Here is a 22005-nt window from a genome sequence, read left to right as displayed (position 1 = left end):
ACATTGCTTATCAGTTCTTTTTTAAGGAGAATTCTGCTTCATTTTAGGAAACTTCTTTTCAAGTTTTTAATTTAGAAGCGGGTGAGATACTATTGCCTGAAGGTTTATAGCGGAACTAGGTAAAGAAAAGTTTGAAATCGGCAGAACGTGATATCTTTTGTTAGCGCAATTAGTCTGTCACGGTAAGGATTATACTACACACCAGGAAATGGCGTCATTGTGAAGGACTAGTTAGATATTTGTAAACAGGAAAATAATTGCTAGTTCATTGCAGTTTTTACCCGTTTTTCGAAGTAATTGGATGAAGGACAGGAACAGGAAACAAGTAAGACTCCATTTATCTTCCCCTTTGAACGGAGAAGTTAATTATGGGTTAAAATAACAGGGAACATCACTTTAGACATTTCCGGCGAAATGACGAGAAAAACTGATTCTCAACAAACAACTTTTTAGTTCATCGACCCGAGGCATCATCGAACCTTCTAAATACTTTCGTATAAAAGATAATGGAGAAATAAAACCGTGGAAAATTCTTAAAACAGCGACCGAGATACCGAGAATCATCACAAAGCAGTCGCACCCAAAAACACTTTCCTGTTTTTTCTGTTTTTGTTTAAGGCCTGACAGTTTTATTGCTCTCTCTTTCACTACGAATGGGAGCGAGTAAAAAAGAATAAAAGCAAGAATTCTTCCCTTCTTTCATGAGCCTACCTATAAAAGAGGGAATGACATCCAACACGTTTTAATGTAGTAACACGAGTTGCGTTTGTTGTGACGTTAGTAAAAAGCAGATGTAAATCCGTCAATAGTCGATATTGGCTACGATTGAAAGGCAAAGAGTTTAGTAAACCGTTAAAACCTGAAGTGTAATCCTTCCAAAGAAACATCTGCACGTACAACACTATAAGTAGCTTCACAATGCGGAAGTGTGAAGTGTTTATCACTCTTAACAACAGGGTGAGATGTAATTGCAGCTAACACTCTCCCACATGTTAGTACTTCCAGATGGGTTATTCTCACAACAATCGTGTTTTTCAATCTACTACCCACGATTCATTAACAATTTTAAATAAATTAATCGAACGAAATCCCTATTTTTAGGCGTTCGCTAGGAAAATACACACAGCTGAAAGTTAAACAACACTAAACAAATGGGGTTGATATTTTCTACGATGGATTGGTATGGTACTGATTGGAATGGTGGGTGAATTGTATTGATTCGGATGAGTCATTGGAAACTATGATTGTGGAATAGAGGATAGCAAGGAGTTTGTGTACTCACTGAGTAAATGTCACAAATCACCCTTTCTTCGTCCCTCCAATCAGTACTTGTCAGTAGACGGCTGGAATGACGTCAGAAATGGAAATGGTACAAAAACCCTCTCCCATTGACCCTACACTATAGATAATGAAGTGTTTTTTAGAATACTTATATGAGAATGGCTGGTGCTCAATGGAATAAAGTACAAACATTATTAGAGGCTTTTACGAGCTTATTCAATCGGTTCAACACTTATTACTTAAATTCTACTAAATTAAAAGCGTTTTTTTGGGGGGATTTTTAGTGTTTTTGATGAAAGGATGATGTTTTTAAACCTTTAGATGTATGCTCTAACGACACTTTCTCTTAACTTTTATGCAGTTTTATATTGAAAAAAAATGATAAATAAACTTATAAATACATTACTAAATAATTATTTTATATACTTTTTTTTGAATGTTGTCCAGAACATTCATCTTAACTAAAGTAATACGATGCTATCTTTAAAATAACTGACTATTTATGGTAATGTCTTCTTCATTCAAAAAAAGAATTTACACAAATTCATCATAAATTTCCTTTATATATATAATTTATTTAGTTTTTTCCCTCACTCAAAATATTACTTTAAAGAATAAATTTCGTTTCTAAATCTATAAAATAATTTTTTTTTCCTCTAATAAATTATAGTTTTGTTGGCATTAANTTTCTTAAATTCGAAATCAAAGAAATGAGATCAATAAGTATATTTTATTGTTTATAACGTTCTTAAGTGGATAATAATGATAATAATAATAATAGTAATTTTTAATACAATAAGCGGAAATGAAAGTAAAAATAACGTACTGACTAATACCAGATGGATGTTTAACTTTAACCCTTTGACAAAAAGCAGCTGTGAAAACAAAGTCTCTAAATATAGTTAGGAGTAAATATTTCATCAACTTTAACCTTTTATTTAGCCTATAGAAACTTAAAAATACTTCAAAGTAAATAAACGGATTTTATATGTAAAAAAATTAAAATATTTTTAAGAAAAATATATACAAAATTTCGATTAAATCAATATAAAAAGCTCATCTTTCTTTATCGTAAGGTGCTTAATTAGTGTACATTTTTACGTCAAATTGACGTCATTATCAAACTTTCTCATAAGAAAACTGTAAAGAATGACACTAAATTGACGTCATAATTGTACATTATTCGGACAAAACGAATGCACCTTTAATTTAATCGAAGTTATGGAGTAGTAAATGAAAGATTTATGCAAATTTTTCGAATTTTCAAAGCTTTAAAATCATGTATTTAATCCTTTTTTTAAAAAATATTTTTACTTAAAAAAATTATTATTTTAAGCTATTTATAATGAATAAATAACGTCCTAGCACAACGGTTTTTTTTTAAAAAATATATATATATTTTCTGACACGAATTAATTTGAATGAAATTATCGGAATTTTTTACTACTTTTTAACTGTTAAATGAAAACATTAAAAAGTTTTGACTATTCCCAGATGTTGCATATTCTGTGAAGACAAAGAACAGCGAGTACAGAGTAAGAGCGAATTTGACCTTTGATCCTTAGATATTTTGACCTCTGTCACTCAACCTCACTCTCTCAAGGTATCTGCTTTATTTTAACATGTAAGTTTGTTTTTATTGTATGGTTTTTGTACAAAAATTAACATTATTCAAAGCTTATTTCATACTTACATTATCTTCAATTGAGAATTTCAAATCGAGGGGGGATGTTATATATATAATTAAAATCCACTAAATAATGAAGAATATAGTTTTTTTTTTTCTTTTTTTTTTCATACAGATATTTGCTTATCTTTAGGAGAATAATCACAATTACAGGGCATGGGTGGCCAGATGTTGTAGCCTATAGTTTCAGTCACTTTAACCTGTCTTCCAATGTACTGTCCTTATCACTGATGGAATAATGATGTCAATACTGACAGGAAACTAATAACAAAACAGCAGATGGTGTCTCTACAGCTAGGTCGATTTTGTGAGTTGGGGAAAAAATCTTGTTGGTTTGTAATGACGTCAGGGATAAGCCATTTCACTTTACATAATTGTAAGGAAAGGCTATGTTGAATAAATGCTTCTCCCCCTCGTGCTTACAGGGAACGTCATTGTCAGTTTCTATCAGCAATGTTATCATCAAAATCAATCGAAAATTACATTTACAATATATTTAAATTAAAAAAAATTACTTTAAAAATTATTTTTCTACATATTTTCTATATTTTTCCCCCATATTATACGAACAATACAGGATTAAAGTATGAATATATCAGTAACCCCATGATTAAATCCTTTGCTATCGGTGGCACGCGATAAAAGGTTTTTTTTTACCTCCTGTTGGCACATGACTTTATTGTATATGTAAACACGTGTATCGGTGTAATTCTATATTTTTATTGACAGGTACTCAATTCTTGGCAGTGTGAAGTATGACTGCAACAATAAGGGTGTCAGTAGGATCATTTTACATACAGTATCGGTTGTCGGATGGTGATGAAAGATCTATTCATAATAGGGGCGCGTGTAAACTAGCTCTATATTTATTTTTCCATCCATTTTTTTTTTCGTTTTTATTCACAAAACATAACATTCGCCTCTTTTCAATGGGATAGAGGGGACGTCCAGAAGTACTTATTACGTCATAATCGAGACAACAAATTCCGTCGGGGGTGAATCTGTTTGTTACTTAATGCAGTAGCGAAACCAGATGGCTACAAACTCCCTAACACGCGTACAAAATTTAGTACAGATCGATTTTGCAGTAGCTATATTAGGAAAGGAAAGGGAGTTCTAAAAAATTCTATATAAGGTATCAGCTCGTGTTGTACTGTACTGTACGTAAGACGTGTTTCTATATACAGGATCATACAATGAAACTTTACGGTTTTAGAAGTAAATATTCACTCGAACACCACGTATTATTAATTAAAATAATACTTTTTAGTGTAGGCCTATTAAGCCATCATATTTGCGAGTAGACTTATAGAAAAAAATCATTAGATGAACTAATTTATTAACACGAAAAAAATTTAGAAGTGGCGAGAAAAACAGAATTTTAGCAAATAAGCTATTAAAGAAAACTAGATAAGAGATAATATTGTAAAGTTCCTATCCCATTATCGCCATTTCCTAACACACCCTAACGGGATCATAACGGAAAAACGTAAAAATAGATTAAAAAGACGGATACGCGAAAAATCCATGGGTTAGTTTTTAGCTGGAGGACATAACAAAAGATTATTTGTGGAGGAAGAGATAATAAGTTTTATGTTTTTGCCATTGAATAGAATAAAAAAAAGGAGCCAAGAGGTGTTAATAACTTCTTGAAATGTAACTTATTGAGACAAGTCTAGTCCACTACACCACTCCAAGTGGTAGTGGTTAATAAGGGTCAGCGGTGCATAACGCCACCTGCTGAACGAGGGAAGTGTTTCCTTTGACATTTGATAGTGTTCTATTGTCGCTGATACTAATTAGTTTTTCAATAAACGTAAAATCGAATTCGATACGTATTTATTCTGCATACCTCGATTTAGCGCTATCGATTATTATTCTTCTTTTTTTTTGTCACGTAATTAGAGCGTTTGATGAGTCTCGTACGTTAATTGCGTGATGATTAACCATTAGAGTGTAATGAGTAAATAAAAATGACATAAATCAAGAATAATATAGTGATTAAATTCATCGTAGAGGAAACGGGTGCGAGTTGCGTTAATAACACCATAGATATAAATCAAGCGTATATAAAATCTACACAGGATCACAAACCTATCCATAAGGAGGCGAAAAATAGAATGTCCCAAAAACCATGTAATTTGGACGCAGCGGGGAGGAGAGTAGCTTTAACATCCCTGCCGGATTCAGCTTTTTCTGCTCAGCCTAGCCATCTATAGTATAGGACGAGCGATAAAAACCCATAAACTTGATTTATACCGTCAATACGTCACACGCTGCAGCCCCTGATGTCAGCCAAGTGCCTATATTTATGTACATTGTATGTATGGAGGAGGATAGTGGGTGATGGAAAAAATGACACAATTTGATGCGGACAGTGTCTCTTCTGTATTGACTTGGCCACTAGGCCTTAACGCATTTCCGTTTCACGGCTCCTGTCTCTCTCTCCCAACTGATAAACTGCACACATTAGGAAGGCTAGCCATTTTTTCGTTATAAAGTGCCAAGTTGTAGCATGAAGTCGCCTTTACTGCATTCGTCCGTTCGATATTTGAACGGAGGTAATGGAAAATTGTGCAGGATGATAGGAATTATTTCCAGGAGAAGATATCGTTATATTAAAGTTAGGTAAGTGGATTTAATCACGTTTCTTTCTGGCCTACAACTTACGTAAACGTCGCTCGGGAGTAGTGTTTAATAAGTGTTTAAAAGTGGAGTATCGGATGGATAACGGAGAGCATCCTCCGGAATTCCACGATGTTCAAGGATAGGTTAAACATTTCTAGTTCTACAAGAGAATCTAATCTCTAGAAATAGTCTCAATTGCTCTAAGTAAAAAGTTTTACAGCTTGTTCATGGACAGAATCATCAACAAGCGATCTCCAGAACTGCTGTTTCCAACTCAAAATTCAAATTTATAGATAGACATTTTAATATTGTTTAATCTTTACAGCTAGATAACATTATAGGCCATTAAAATTTAGGTAATTTGCATATCTAGATTGTTCATAAATTCATTAAATCTAGCAAAAAAAATTAGCTAAATTGGGGGCAACTCTGTCCAGAACCAATCTGTCTCATCATTTTTTAAATAACATTTTTTTTTTATCTTTCGTATGTTTTTATCGCATAAAAAATATAAAAAAATTACGCTACTGATACGGTTAAAAATAAACATATCTAATCTTGTTTTTATGGGGGAAACTCTGCTCGAATTTCCCTTTCTACAGAGAAAGTATCATTTTACAAACGTTGAATTCATAACATTTATCGTTTCTATACGGTAGTTAATGAGGTTGAGAGAGTATAACATACGTTTATAAAGTGTGATAGATTAATGATCGGCGTTCCGTGTAATTGTATTGTTGCGTAATTCTAGTAGAGTGTAACATTGACCTTAGGGTGGAAGGATAAGGTCCAGGTGTTTGGCTTCGAAAAACAGCAGGACCACCAGATGTCCGCCCACGCCAGTCAGTTGGCCGCCATCTCTGAATGGACTGCAAGAAATACTTCTCTTTACATTTCGTTTGATGCCATTGTGTGGTTTTTGGCTAACTCCAGAATGCACTTTGGTGTAAGAAATACTGCGACTAAGTTCTCAAAATAGTCCCATTCTCAATAAGGGTTGTAACTGTACTTAGGGTCTAACAAAATTAGATCTCTGGATTATTTTGTGCCCCTTTTTCTGCCAAACTGTAATTAAGTTAGCTTCTGGGGTGTTTTTCTAACCGCTCTGTACAGTTGTAATTATGGAAATGGTTTCTGTATAATGAGGATATTGTAAATTTTAATTACAATACTTAAACGTAATTAAATGACAGTATAAAATAATAAAAATTGTAGAATTTAGCAACAGTCCTCCCTTGGTTTATTTTTTATTTAAATTTTTTGTTTATTTTGGAGTAACTTTTCACTTTTATAAGTACTAGAATTAATTTTCAGAGCGAGTCAGTAATGGGAAACGGTGCGTCTGTATGTCTAAACGGCGTGTTCTGTATAATTTAGAATTTTTTGGTTAAAGTGCAAGGAAAAATATGATTAATGATTTCCATTTATTATATTTGTAGACTTGTGACCTGATTGACTTTCTCCTTATCACCCCTACCAGCAATGGTTGAAACCGTAGGCAAGTTGGGGGAGTTATCCTTTCCTGACCATTCCTACTATCGATCCCCTGACTATGGGGGCTGAGCGGCTTAGCCCTGTTTCTAAAAATACTCTCCCATCCCTACCCGTTTCCCCTTGTGTCGTGTTACTTACAGTTTGGGATCTTCTGAAGTCATACATAAGGTGCCGTTGTCAAGTGCTAAAGATTCGATAATACGAGCCAAAGTAATCTCGAAAAATTGTTTTCAACTCTTTACTTATACTCCAAACTTATAAATAATTCAGAATAAGATCAGTTTTTCTATCTACGTGACGCTATTATTAGCTGATACACGGGATAGTGTTTAATATGATTATACCAGATGATAATTTGATTAAGCTAGGCTCTTAATAATGATAAATCCAATTATCTTCATCGAGTTTTGGGAGTAGTTTTGGAAATATTAAGGTTTAATTTTTTAAAAAAGACAAAAAAAAAAAAGTAATGAGGATAATGCCTGGGACATGGTAGATTTCATTGACAGCTGTTTCGACTTCAGTACGCAATACTCCATAAAACAGTAGAGTTTCAACTTCATTACTGTTCTATATTTGCCACATACTTCAAGGGAAGGGAGACTGCCAAGCTACCAACCAATCAGTGATCGTGTAAGCGATGTCGTCCGCCAGTGCATTCCTCCAGCAAATCCCTTTCGGGTGTGGTGTTCCTGTGCGGACGTCTCTTACGAGTTTCTCGCTCTACCTAAGCTGTAGGGGGAGGACAGGGCGGGAGGGTGAGTGGCCTTGTAAAGAAACGGGTCTGAAATAACCAGTTTAATAATCTGGTGATGAAAATAATTGGAAATTTTGTAAAAGTAAACAATGCTTTTCATTGTATTCGAAATGATGCAGACGAGCTTTGATATTGATTGGTGAAAATGGCGGATGCTTCTGGAGCGAAAGTGTTGCTAAAGGTGTAAGTCTTCGCTCCTCCCCGCATCTGAACTCCCCCATTAAGAAGAAAATCGAATTTATTTAAAAAGTTAACAGGTGAGTCGAGTTTCCATCTTTCTGTAAAATGACTATAAGAGTAATTTTTACTAAAATGCGAGTGGCTTTAACTCATAATTAAAATTACTCAACAAGTTAGTTTTTCTTTTATTTATTTTTTATATATATAAGCTATATATATGGTACATACACACTGGAATGGGAGACCATTAGTGAACGACCTCAACTCTACGAGGTTAGCCGTGGGTTATCGTCGCTGGGGAAGAAATTTTATGGCCGGGCACACTAGTCAACTCTCAGAAGGGGGGATACTCCAAAAACCAACACGTGGTATCCATTAGGACTTTGCCACTAGCCAGCAGGCGTGATGAAAGAAAAAATGTAAGATTTAAGAAGTATCTAACATAATAATTTTCTTTGCAGAGCGAGAGAGAGGGAGAGAGAGAAAGAAAATTCTCTTAAATTAACTCGAAATGGGTCGGTTTTGGTATAATATCTATCGTAGTTATGATGTGGTTATTGTACTTTTTTCTTTTTTTTTTTTATTAAGTTTTTTTAGAGTCGAGTTTAGTAATTTCTTAATAATCTTCATCGTGGATACGCCCACTTTGATTACTCTTTTCTAAAAATGGTTTCATCCATTGATCATAAAGATGGGCTCTCATTTCCATTCTTCTTTGTTAGGACTCATCTATAAACAATTTTATTGTGTATTTTTGTTTTTATTAAGGCTTTCAGGATGGTAACGTTAAAACCATTAAGCATTGTTGATAAGTAGAATCCACGAGATATCAAGTGAATGTCATTGTAAACTAGTGAGATTTTTCTAACAAATATTCTCTCTTGTAAAATTTATTTATTGATTATGACATTTTTTGAAGATTATATTGACAATTCTTCAGTTTCTCTTAGAAGTTTCCGAATTACCATTGCGCGTGGAGGAAGTCCTTCTTCACGTGGCTTGAAATTTTTCGGGATTTAAGTGAAATCCTTTAAAAAATGTAAAAAAAGTCATTGGCACACTGACCCATAGCGGTCGATGACCCTAGGGCATTGGAGATGGAGTTGGCCCGGGGGCGTTAAGGGGAGGTCACATGACATGCGTGGGCTCGCTGTGAACCCTTTGTTGTGGCAAAGACCGGTGAGTGGAGATACTGAGTGGACCTTGGTCAGTAGAGACGGATTCGTTCACCAAGAATGATGGAAAACGTGAGTGACTATTTTACTAATTTTCGAATTTAGGAACCGTATGATCGTCATAAATTTTTAGGGATGAGTAATTAAACACGGAGTAAACTTTTACGGTAATGTTAAGATTTTAAAACAATTAAATTCGAAATTTATACAATTCTTATTTAAATTATACTTACTTTTACGTCTAGAAAATTTAAAAGTACATATTACAAAATAGTTTCTTAAAGGGAAGAAATGATGCACTCGTTTCGTGTAGAGGGAGGAAGCTCGAATCGATTGATATATTTGTCATATTTATTCCATATTTCGCTTAGTTTGATCTCGCTTATGAAAGGAATACAACGATAAATAAACTTTATTTATATATTATAAATATTTTAAAGTAATTTAGATATAAATTTACATATTTTTTTTTATTATTATTCATAAACAATTTATGACTTGAGGAAAAATAACTTTAAATCTTAATCTTTCATATAAAATATGATTAATTTCTTATCGTTTGAATCATTTTATATAAATATAATTCCAAAAAAAGTAATAAACAACATTAAAATATTGATTTAGTTAAATATATATAACGAAATTAAGCTGTTAAATATAACTTTTTTTTTCATTTTTTGTGGGTTGAACACGTAAAATGTGTCTCTAGAAGCTTAATTATTTATGGGATTTACCATAATTTTTTTTTATTTTTTTGATTTGGTACTGTATTCAGAGACACAAAGGTAAGTTTGATTCACTTTATAACTGTATATTAATTAAAGTTTTAGCTGTATTTAGTATTAAAATTAGATGAAATCGTTAATTATGGACACTTTTTTTTAATTATTTTGTATACTTTTATGTTAAATCATTAGTGTAGGTACAGGCTGTAGTAAATTAAACAAGGAGTGTGCTATATAGAAGAAAATGCATAATTACTTGTAAAAAATATTGGTTATTTTAAATATTAATATTATATATCGTATAACAGGTAGATATACAATATTTTTATAAAAAAATCGTAGGAAATACGGTGTATAACCTGCACTTTTTTCATAGAAAGCAACTGTAAGTATACTCAAGTGTCGCAGAACTTACGGTTGTAAAAATAAAAGAAAATTACACAAAATACATAAATTGAAAGTCTAATTAATTGAAAGTAACAGATTTTATTTAATGTTAATTAGTTATATCGGCAAAGTAATTAGATATTAGTGTTTTTTTATCAGGTTTAAAATGGAACAGGCAAATTCTTATCGCGAAACACGTTAATTTTCAACTCTTCGTTTTGACGTGAAAAATGTTTTTATTTTATCACTCAGTAGGAAAGAACAGTTAAAACATTTTTAATTTTGAGAATTTTCTTTCGTTTTTAAGAAATAAAAGAAAAATTTCTTAAGGTATTTTGTAAATGGGATGCAGATGTTTTTCTTTTTTTTTAAAGCTATTTAATTTTGCGCTACTGTAAAATTATTGTTTCCAGTTCATTATAAACACATTATTTAAATTGGTTTTAATTAGTTCTTGTAAAAAGTATTCCCACTGTATCCATTATCGGGGTTGGTATAAATGGTTTATTCAGGTTTGTGTACTAGGGAGCCATTTTTTCTGTGTCAGAAGGGGTCTTCGGGTTTTGTATTGTTCTCTTTTCTTTACAGAACCCCTTTTTTCTTCCCTGTTATACTGCGGAAATGTTGCATTGGTATTTCCTTTTTTGTCCTCCTTCTTTCTTTAACAATGCCCGAGGGAAACTTAGTAGAAGGGTCGTGGCACTTCCGTACACCTGCGATTCCCCCTTCAAGTTCCAGTGTTCACCTGTCGTGACCACCGAGGTGTAATGTTCTTCCTTTACTTATTTAGGGTAACTTCGGTATTTTGTCAAAGAATTTATATATATATTGACAATTTAACTGATTTTAAATTCGAAATTTGAATATTTTCGTGACATGATTTGATAGTTTTAATAAATTTCTAACGAAAGGAAGATGTTTTTATCACAGAAATTGTCCTTATAAAATACGACATTTTTTAGTGTAGTTCGAAGTGAAGAAAGGTAGGATTCTATATTTAGAAGAACGTGGGTTAATGGTTAAATTTTCTCTCTAACAGCTTTAAAAACTTCGACACAAAAGAATTCGTTCAAGGACACTTTCATTTTCAGTTCACGGTTTAAAAGAGTTAAGTTTTCTCTACCCTGGGGTGGTTGCAAGCAATTCTAAATACTTTACATTGAAGCTGACCACTGTCCACTATTATATTTTCTCAACAATAAATCTATCGCATGACATTTTTATATTTATGAGGCTATTAACTCTTAACAAAATGGAATAAGAATAATAGATTTTTAAAAATTTTCTGGGGGGGGTCTATCTTAACGAAATATTGTCATAAAATCATTTTAGAAATAAGATAAAAATTATGAACTCTGCACTTTGATCTTACCACGATAACATTTAATGAACAAAGAAAAACATCGGGAAAATAGCCGCTTTTTATCTATTTTTCTGACTATACAAATTCGAGGAATATTTTGTTTGATATCAGCTGATAAAATGAGATTAACTAGCTTAATTTTTCCATTTTTCTATATAAAAAATCCAATTCTTCATTTTTTTTAAAGGGTTTCGTCGTTTAAAGGGTAGATTAAAGAGACAAAAAATAAAAAAAATAATCTATTTTTGTGAATAATTCCTTGTTAATATTTTAAGGTCAAGTTAAACGCGTGTGGATACCGCTATCTTTGCTAATTGTTACAGAAAACGGTGATAATGAATGTGGTAAAACATATGGTTATCTATAAACTTCTTTATATAATGTTTATATTATAAATGTTTGATTTAAAATAGTTGTTTTGAAAAAAAATATTAATAAAGTTATATAAGAATGAATGAAAAATAAGACTATTGAAACTGTATAAGGTTTAATTTTTAAACGTACTTTACTTGATTAAGGCTGTAGTTTTAACTGCATTCATGCTCTTATCTTTATCCTTTAAGCCTTAACTGCCTGTTTAATTTAAAAAAATAATAAAAGATTGAGAGCTAATTTAAGAATTTTATTAAATATTCTAGCATAAAAATTTATTTAAAGCACTATTTATAAGGTTTTACAGGCTTTTTACAGTGTTCTAAAACTGTAAACTTTATAAAATAAAGCTTAAAAAATGATAAATTTTAACTTTTTTAGATGATAAAAATTTCATTTATTAATAGAATATAATGTAAAATATTAAATTAAGGACTAAAATATTGCAAATAGATCAAGATTATCGCGGCTAAAGAGTCGGAATTATAAGAAATATTTAAATAGAAATAAGGCATGGAAATATAAACAAACTTCTAATAAAATCTAAATTAATAATTTAAATAAAAAAAAACGTTCTTTTGGGAAGGTTTATTTTATCCAAAGGTATAAAAATCTGTTTGTTATAATACCAGGCACCATAGAAGTTTTATAAGATCATTTGGGTTAGAGCCCCTAAATTGTAAAATCTAAGGCCTCTCAGGCCTCTGAGGGCCCGAGAGGCCTTAGATTTTACAATTTAGTTCTATTTATGTTAATACTTATACCATACGTAGGCACTTTGTATTGCTTTATATGCTTACATACGATGTTCGAACATACTGACGTGAGCCTCTCAGGCTAGGGCTTCAGAAATTTAGTTTTTTACATTATAAAATGATATGAAATGATGCGAGTTAAAGTTTCTTTTGACATAAATGACGGTGTTTTATTGATTTTGTTTATATATTATTATGTTTTTGGAGGAGCTGAGATCCCCATTAGTGACTAGCTCAGGCCTTATCCCATTTCTCTCAGGCTCTAAATAAGTTTATAATTCTTAGATATTGTTAATATTTAAAACATAAATATAAGGAAAGAATGAAAGATTAAGTATTTAATATGAATGTAATTTAAAATTTATTAATTTTTTCACGAAAATATTCATTAAATTGAGTTATATTAAGCATTGTAAAAGATAATACGAACAATGAACATTGAATTAAATAAAAGGGACTTTATTCATTAAAAACTCATTTCTCAAAGATTTTTGGGTGATGATCTTTAATTATGGGCTATAAAAATAGCGCCATCTATTGGCGAAAATCGGTAATTTGTAGAATAATTGTAACGTCGGCCCGTTATGCATTTTTTAAAACTACAAATGATTGACATGCCTCATAGATTCTCCATTTAGATTATTCCGCCATATTAAAAACATAACCTTATAATCTTGGTGGTAATCCAACTGTATTCTTTCGAGAAAAAGATCAGCAAAGCGTCACAAATCCGGAACCACGGCTTGTGATCCTATGCCACGTGGCTTGAGCCCTGTAACACGAGCCACGGCGTCAAAGGGCTCATCGGTTCCGTTCAGCTGTCCGCCCTTCAGGGCATAACGGCTAACCTGTCCTGGCAGCTGCCAGTCCGCCCTGCTTCCAACTGATAGGTTTATTACCCAATAAATCTTGTCGCCAGGTAGCTGAACCATCTGGTAGTGTTTACAACCAAACTTTGAGATGTGCGGTTGCACAAATAAGAGGGTTTTTTAAGTTGCGGACGGGTGACTCTAATAATTCACCCTGTTGACCTAATATCTGACAATGGTGGCGGGGGGTTTGCGGCCGACGAGGGATGACACACACACAAAAAGGGTGAACAGATATCATTCAGTAAGGGAGTAGGACACTATGGTTTGCTAATACACGTGTATTCAGTAAATAAACTAGTAAATAAATCTGCTTCCTTTATTTTCAGTGAAAAAGATGGGAAATTGAGCATATCAAAAATGATATATATATTTTTTCTTTTTTTTTTGCTGAAATTCAGTGGCGCGTGGTAACCAGGCAAATTTGAATTGCGGGACACCGTGTACAGCATTGACTTCAGGCATTTTTCCTCGGGGAGATTTTTTTGGGGGAAGAAATCTCCCGTTGGTATCCTCGTTCGGTTTTTTTTAACGCGAATCTCTGAAGATTTTAAGTTCTGCACTAAATCGGCAATCTAAGAGTCTCTCTGTATGCTCCAAATTTAAATTCTTACTACAGTAATGAGTTTATAAATGATTGATTTGGAGACACCCGTTGAAGGAGGCCTAAGCAATTGCCCATTTTATCCATAGGATTTATCGCGTTTCTGCCGAAATTCACTTGTTATAATAGCTTGGAGCGATGCAAAATTGGATCGAGAGCATACTTTTCAAAATAGATCAAGTTAAAACAGAGGTTCACAGTTAAAGTTGGAGGGATTCGAATGAATTTCAGCTTCAGCAAAGCAGTTTTTCCATCTTTTTTTTTACAATTTTGGTTTCCCCAAACACTAATTTCTGCGAAGCAGCCTTCATTTAGCATCCCGTATCGTATTACAGAGTTCTGATCGTGGAGGACCTTTGACCAAGCTATTTCGGTGACCCCTCCCCCATTTCTGGGCGCGATGGGCGATTACGTTTTCCCGGAGCGGCAGAAGCTGCAACGTTCCTCAACCTGACGTCATTTGGAGTTGGGGAAAACGCGAAAAAGTGCGGAAAACACAAAATTTTCTATTTTTATCTTAGGGTCTAAGGACGTTATTTGTTTTGAGTGGTTTATCTATACCGAGAGACTTTACTGTTTCTCAAAGTCCAAGTAGAGAAGTCGACAAGTCGGGTGAATAAGGGCGTTTTTACTTCTGCAGTTAAATGTAAGTTTTGTGCTTTCATCGCATGTTTATCTTTTAAAGTATTCATTTATGAAATTAGTTTTTGCAACCCAATTTTCTCCTTTCACTTGAAAATCCTTTTTTTATTTATAACGAAGAAATATAATTACGTCTCGAAAAATGTGTATTTTTTCGATCAGTGTGTGAGTTTTATTTATATAATTTATATTAAAACATTAATTTGAACCATTTATGATGATACTTTCGAAGAATGAATGGATAAAATATATAATTTCCTGATGTTTCCTGTAGTTTTTAACGGGACGTTTTGGTAGACTAGACTGTAAATATATATAAAAGTAACTCTGAATCAGAAAATAATCAGAGATATAACGGAATAGAAAAACTCTTGTTTATAAAGTTCGATAGACAGAATAAACGTTCTCTAATAAAAGAAAATATTTATCTCTCGCTCTATCAAGGAGGTTTTTTACTTATAAAATTAATTAAATAATTTATTTTTTTTTTAAATTTTATCTTAAAAAATATAAGATTATACACTCAATTTATTTCATAAAATTAATATTTTCTCTTCTGAAATTGGGACAACACTTAAAAAAATCGTTCACTTAAAACACTTGCGGTAATTTACAAGAATAGAATAGAGACCAAAATCAATAACTATTAGTGGTATCCTTCTACTTATCAACTACACTCAGCATACAGTGGGATGCTGCTTCATCGAACAGATTCTCGTATAATCCCAACCCTTAGATCTAATCAAAACTCTGTTCCTATGAGCTCATAACGTAACAGAATTCTTGGTCAGTAGATAAAAAAAAACGTAGAGGATGAACTTGGTTGTTAATGCATTGATACAAAGAATTGACACGTCTCATAAAAAATACTGTACCTGATTTACAGGAGGATGACCATATGTTACTTTCCCTTTTGACGAGATGGGGCTTCTTCGGGATATGTCCTTTAGGGGAGTCGTTTATGGTAAGGAAAATAACTCTAAGAAACCTTAAAATAAGGGATTGTCACTGATTTTCTAATAACTATTATACGTTGCATTTAAAGAAGGTGTAACATACTTCTTTATTGAAAAAAATTCGTTTCAAGAATGCTTTTAAATTAATTAAATACAGATTCATCACAAACTTTACATGTACCGGTACTTATAACAATAAGGCCAACGAGGTTCGTAGTTATTTATTATTAATTAGTTTTAAAATTTAATAATTACCTTTTAAATTAACATTTTTACCAATTTTTTTCCGTTTAATTATGCTCTTTTTTACCCGTAATAGAAGGTAGAAATCATTTAAATGTTTAATGGAGGAGAGACAAAGTAATTCGCTATCTTTGTGTACTTGTAATTCAATTACTTAGAATTACAAGTACACGCATTCAATTTTTCAAAAAAAAAATTCCTTTCCCCAATATTGCTCGAACGATTTCCACCTGCTCGGAAAATTTATTGTATAGTGAGAGAGAGGCGAGCATCCTCCCTAAGATCATTTCTCCTCCAACCATTAAGGGATCACCCTACCGGAAATCAGCAATTTTCATAAATTAGACCCATCTTTACTCTTATTATTTAGAAAATGCAGTTAAAAAAAACCACAAAATCTGTACGATAGATATTTCGTCTACACAGTTTTCTATCCAGAAACTCTAATTAATTAATTTAGATCCACGTGGATCTCTAAATATCCACACAATTGTAGACTCTTAAGCTAGGACACGTGTTATGAATACTCTTTAGCAGTTTTATTTCGTCAATTTTCAAAAAATAAAACACATCGAACTACAGGGTGGACCAAAAGTCAGTTAACCATTACGCTGTCTTTATTACTTATTCTTTAATAAGTTACACATGCATTACAAATTCTCCATTCGTATACACAGTTGTACTCGAATCATTCAACACGGTTAATTAACTTTCGGTCTACCCTTTATTTAAAAATCATTAGAATAAATATAAATTGAGGGGTGGGACGTCTGTCATCCTTGAAATGTATGTATTAAAATATGGTGTTTTAATGGAAAAAAAAAACATATAAATTAATAATAATTATAAATACTTCTAGGAGGGGGCCCCAAAGCACGGTTTTAAGTTAGAATTTTAAAAAGTAAATAAAAATTTTGGTTTAAATTTGGTAAAAACTTAATTAAATAAAGAACTAATTAATATGTCTGATATTTACTGTATTCAGGAAGGTAGTTTAATGATAATTATGCTCTGATTTCATCGATAATTTATTGAATGAAAATGAATAATTTGACTGGAAAATCATTGAATAATTGTCTAGTTTGGACGAAAATAATAAATTTAGATTTGTTTTAGTTAATTACAAGGGTAAACTGACTTTTAGACCACTCTATATTTCTATAAAGACATTGGAAAAGAATGTTTTCGTGTAGGGAGATTCGGAGTGAATTTACAGGGGAACGATCGCATCCCGCAAAATTCTATTTATCGCCAAGGGAAGCTTCGTTATATTTTTATAATTAGGCTACTTTTTAATACCGATTTAAGTTCATTTTAAGCAATTATTAAGGCAAAATATATTGTGTAAGCATCCTTTTAAAAATTGCTTCAACATTCGCATCCCTCTTCCCTCTGGTGAAGACAAAAATGCTAGTAGAAGTGTAACAGGAAAGAATAAACTTTTCTACATATAAACATTAAAATCTGAAAATAATACTGTACATAAACTTACGAAAATAGATATACACATTTATTATTTTAAATATATTTGCACGCACACCCTCACGTGCATTTTTGCGGCCTATCTTTTAGGGCTCTCCCCATAGTTTACGCAATACAAAATCACTTCTTAAACTGAACAAACTTAAATGAATACAGTAAAACCTGTGTAAGCCGGAAATGCACGGCGTTCAATACTTTTTTCCGGTTTAAACAGGTTACTTTTTAACATAGAAAATCGCTCCGTTTCGAAGAATTTTTCGATTAGGCAAGTTTTTGTTTTATTCGGATTCCGTTTTGGACAGGTTTTACTGTAAATGTATACTTTTTTAAATTATATTTATTAATATTTTGTATAGTACAAGTCCTGTACAGTATAATACATCAATCAGCTCATAATGTTCCTTTGAGACCCTATGAGCAATTTTGTTATGATGCCCTTTATGTAAAGTGTTTTTTTTTATATTAAAAATACAATAACATCTTTTTTAAAGGCTTATTATCTTTTCGCTGTATAATTTTTAAGGCCTCTCTTTCCGAAGAGGCCCTTGGCACGGTCTTTTCTTCGCCTATTAGCTAATCCGGCACATACATACAAAATTAATTTTTTACAATATATTTTTGTTGCCACAGTCATATAATATGCATTTTTATGTCAGAATTTTTAATTATTTATAATAATAGAACTTCATACGGCGTATAAAATTATTATTTTGTTATAATAATTGTAAAAGATAATGATTATGAACATATACAAACACTACAATAGCTCAAGAGGGGCCTCAGAAAGGTAAGAAATGTGTAAATGTGGGTCCTCACTCGTCATGAAAACCATAAACATGTGTGACTTAACAGAAAAGTTAATAATTTTGGGGCCCTCCCGTGTCTTGGGCCCGGTATCTATGCCCTGCAGATCTAAGAGCAATGTTTTAGATGCTAGGAAAAGACAATTTACACAATGAATTCTGGTAATAGCAATTGTTTCGAATATAAAATTCATCGAATTCGATTTTCCGTGCATTGTTCCAATTATAATAATGATTTTTCTGCTTATTTTGTAGTCGTTCTTCGAATAATTATAAAACAAAGGTTATTATTATTATTATTATTATTTAATATTCTAATTTTAATTTCTTTAACAGCTTTCAATTATTTTATAAACGAAATTGAATTTATATGGTTTATTTTCTGTTTAAAAATAAGCTTAAATTAATTAATTCATATTTTATGTAAAATGAAAGTTACTTGGTAGCTAATGCCATCTGTTATCAACATATGTAATTAACTATACTGATTTATAATCATTAAATTCTGTTTATATAGTAGAAAATAAATAATTAAAAAAAGCAGGAAATTAATTTAAAGAATAGCTTTCAAAAATCAAAGCTTCAATTAATTAAAAAAAAATGTCGAAAATTTAACAAATGCGATACCATCCAACCATAGTGTCTTACCTGTAAATTAGTCTGTTAATTATCCAACAGATGGCGACAGGAGTATTTCCTTGATGTTTTTACGGAGAATTTATTATTCTGTGAATAGATTTTTATATTATTTTTAATTTTCTGATAATAATCTGAAACACGTGTATATATATATATATTTAAATTTTAAAATTAAATACTTATATTTTATTCTATTAAATATTTGAAGCATGTATTGCAAAAAATTACTCACTCACTCAATGATTGCACTATTAAAAGGAAATTTTATATATATACTGAATGAGAATTTAACTTTTAAATTGATTTTAATAAATTCTGTGATATTAAATATGAAAAAAGTAGCATTGTTGCTTGACTTTTCCAACATTCTTTACTTGTTTTTATTCCTGATAACTTCCACCATTACTTTTAAATCTACAGATTGGTTCCGAAGATATTAATGGGATGGGGCAATATCTCCCGAACCAATGATCGAATTTTCCTGAAAATTTCTAGAAATATTTCTTCCTAATACACAAACCTCCCTGAAAAATTTCAGAAATTTTCGACAAAAGATACAAGAATTATTAAGCTTTAAAGTGGGTGAAAAAATCGTACCTCACACTATCTATACATACAAAAAAAACCTCCAATTTTTTAAAAATTTCTCGATGTTTCAAGCTCCCCGAGTCCAAAAATGTTAAAATCTTGAGGGTCAGCCTTTGACCGAGAGCCATACTTTCCCTCTGTTATAAACAGTGAAACGAGTACTGTACTTTTAGTATAATATTTTCTCATGAAATCCAAATGAAAAAGTTGTCGCACGTTTTGGTATAATATATCATAATTTAGATACATGCAATAAATCTTGGAATCTATGACATCATTTCGAGTTGATAAATTATTCATTGATGCCCATGAATTGTTGACATCATTGAATAAATGATATGACCAAGAAGTTTGGTGAAATTGTTGTCTTTAATTACTTGTCTTAACTCCAATAGTATGAAACGTGAAATATTTACATCTTGTAATATATTGAATATATATTTTCTTCATTCTTCAGCGTTATAGAAGCTTTCCAAAATTCAGTTAACCGTATTGGAATAAAGAGTTTTTGTGGCAGTTTCTATTAGAGATGCTTCAAGTTTAGTGAATAATTTACAGCATTCTAACGCATTGCTACGTGTTTTGATTTACATTTCGTATTTTACCATTCTGTATTACAAGATATGCCAGTATTAATAAGACTACCAAGATATTCGAATACGGTTAACTGAATTTTGGGCGCTTCTATAATGCTGAAGAGTGAAGGAAATATATATATTCAATACATTACAAGATATTTCAAAACTATGGAAATATTTAATTTTTTTTTGTGATAATTCGTATAAATTTTACAATAATTAATCTTATAAGTTAAGTGATATATTGAAGTGTTTTTATATGAGAGCAGTTTACTTGAAAATAACGGACGGATATACCATTTATAGCTGATTAAAGTTAAAAACCAGTTATTTATAATTTTATCGAAGATCTGTCACTTGAAAGCAGGAAAAATTGTTCTTTATTTTTGTTTTTCGAAGGTTGAACAGATTTGTTTTATAATTTTTATATATAGCAGTAAAATAGGAATGACCTTTATTAAAAAAAAAAAAAAAACTTTAATAAACTACAGTCGAACCTCTAAACAGCGGCTATTTTTCTTTTTAGAAATTTATTTTATTTTCAACAAAAATGCATACAAAATAACCTCCGAACAACGGACAGCTTTACGTTCTCGTCGATGGCGTTTGTTCAGAGGTTTGACTGTATTTGATAATGTCGTTGTAAATTATTAACTTTGTAATTAGATTGTTGATTTATTTGACATTTCACTTAAATAAAGTATGAAATTTCATATTTGTAAATTGATTTGAACATGTACAGAACTAAAGTAACTGATGGAAGTGTCTAAGAATAGCAAATTTAACACTTTATTGTACAGAAAACTTACAAAAAATATATAAATTATTTAACATTGCTACAGTTTCTCATCTTCTAAAGAGCTTTCTCATTTATTAAGAATTCAACTGTTCTGTGTTTTTGCTTACAAAATTTATTGATAAAACTGTACCGATAAATTATATACACTTGTGCTTTTTACTTACGAAAGAAATAGCGGAGATTTCATCAATAATAATTTGAAAAGAATTAAATAGAAATGATAATAAATATATTTTTTTTTTATATCAAAGTTGTCACTACCATTTTAAATGCAGTTCATTTTAAAGAAACAAATTAATTCGTTTACTATCAGAATGTTTCTTTCTACATATTTGATAGCAAATAAAAGGCCTATTTATTCCTTTTTTGGAACATAGAATATATAATTTATGTTAATAGAATTTAACAGTATTACTGTAGTGAATAATTAAAGCATATGTCTTCATAGTCATATAAACAATTATTTATTTTTGCTTATTAATATACAAATTAAATTAAATTATTCAATATAGAAATTGCAAGAATTTCCATTTGTGTTGTTTATCTATTATTAAATAGCTAAACAACACAGACAACAATAAATGTAGATATTTCAGTTTAGAATCCGCTTAATGTAATCACTTTGGCCTATACTATGAATAAGACTAAATTAGTGAAATTCTAGTTTTTTATTTAAAAGAACATATTAAAACGGTTCAAAAATATATGACGTAAAGATTTATTAATTAATATGTCATTCATCTAGTATTGTTTGTTAATGCCTTCAATAATAGCGAGGGTATAATTGAAGAAATCAAGCAATTTAAACTATTAAATTGTGAGAAAATAACGTTTAAAATGCTGAAAGACTGATAACGATTAAGTGATAACAGCCAGAATTTTGGCTGGTAACCTGAAAAAGAGAGCTTAAAAATATCTATTTACTCAAAGATAACGACGTTTATAAGTTTGGGATTTTCTAATTGATGACATCATTCTTAATTAGTAAGTTTACTGTT

General features: G+C 31.2%; 1 protein-coding gene across 8 annotated transcripts in view; it reads left to right on the top strand.

Moving 5' to 3' along the window:
* LOC111618350 (protein hunchback-like) overlaps nt 1-22005 on the top strand; it is a 45899-nt gene that overhangs the window by 735 nt on the left and 23159 nt on the right. For 3 of the 8 annotated variants that reach the window (XR_002755567.1, XM_023359849.1, XM_023359846.1), the window contains exons 3-5: nt 2776-2905; nt 3084-3275; nt 8968-9274. The gene's annotated coding sequence lies outside the window, so the exon portion shown is untranslated. Of the gene's footprint in view, nt 1-2775; nt 2906-3083; nt 3276-6222; nt 8105-8236; nt 8447-8967; nt 9275-22005 lie in introns of those variants that run through there. The other 5 variants (XM_023359853.1, XM_023359852.1, XM_023359847.1 and 2 more) reach the window with 5 other exon arrangements.

Source organism: Centruroides sculpturatus, unplaced genomic scaffold (assembly GCF_000671375.1).
Source record: "Centruroides sculpturatus isolate CEXI.00-Female unplaced genomic scaffold, Cexi_2.0 scaffold189, whole genome shotgun sequence".
Lineage (NCBI taxonomy): Eukaryota > Metazoa > Arthropoda > Arachnida > Scorpiones > Buthidae > Centruroides > Centruroides sculpturatus.
The sequence above is the reverse complement of the archived record's forward strand: the minus strand, read 5'-3'. Positions and strand labels throughout refer to the sequence as shown.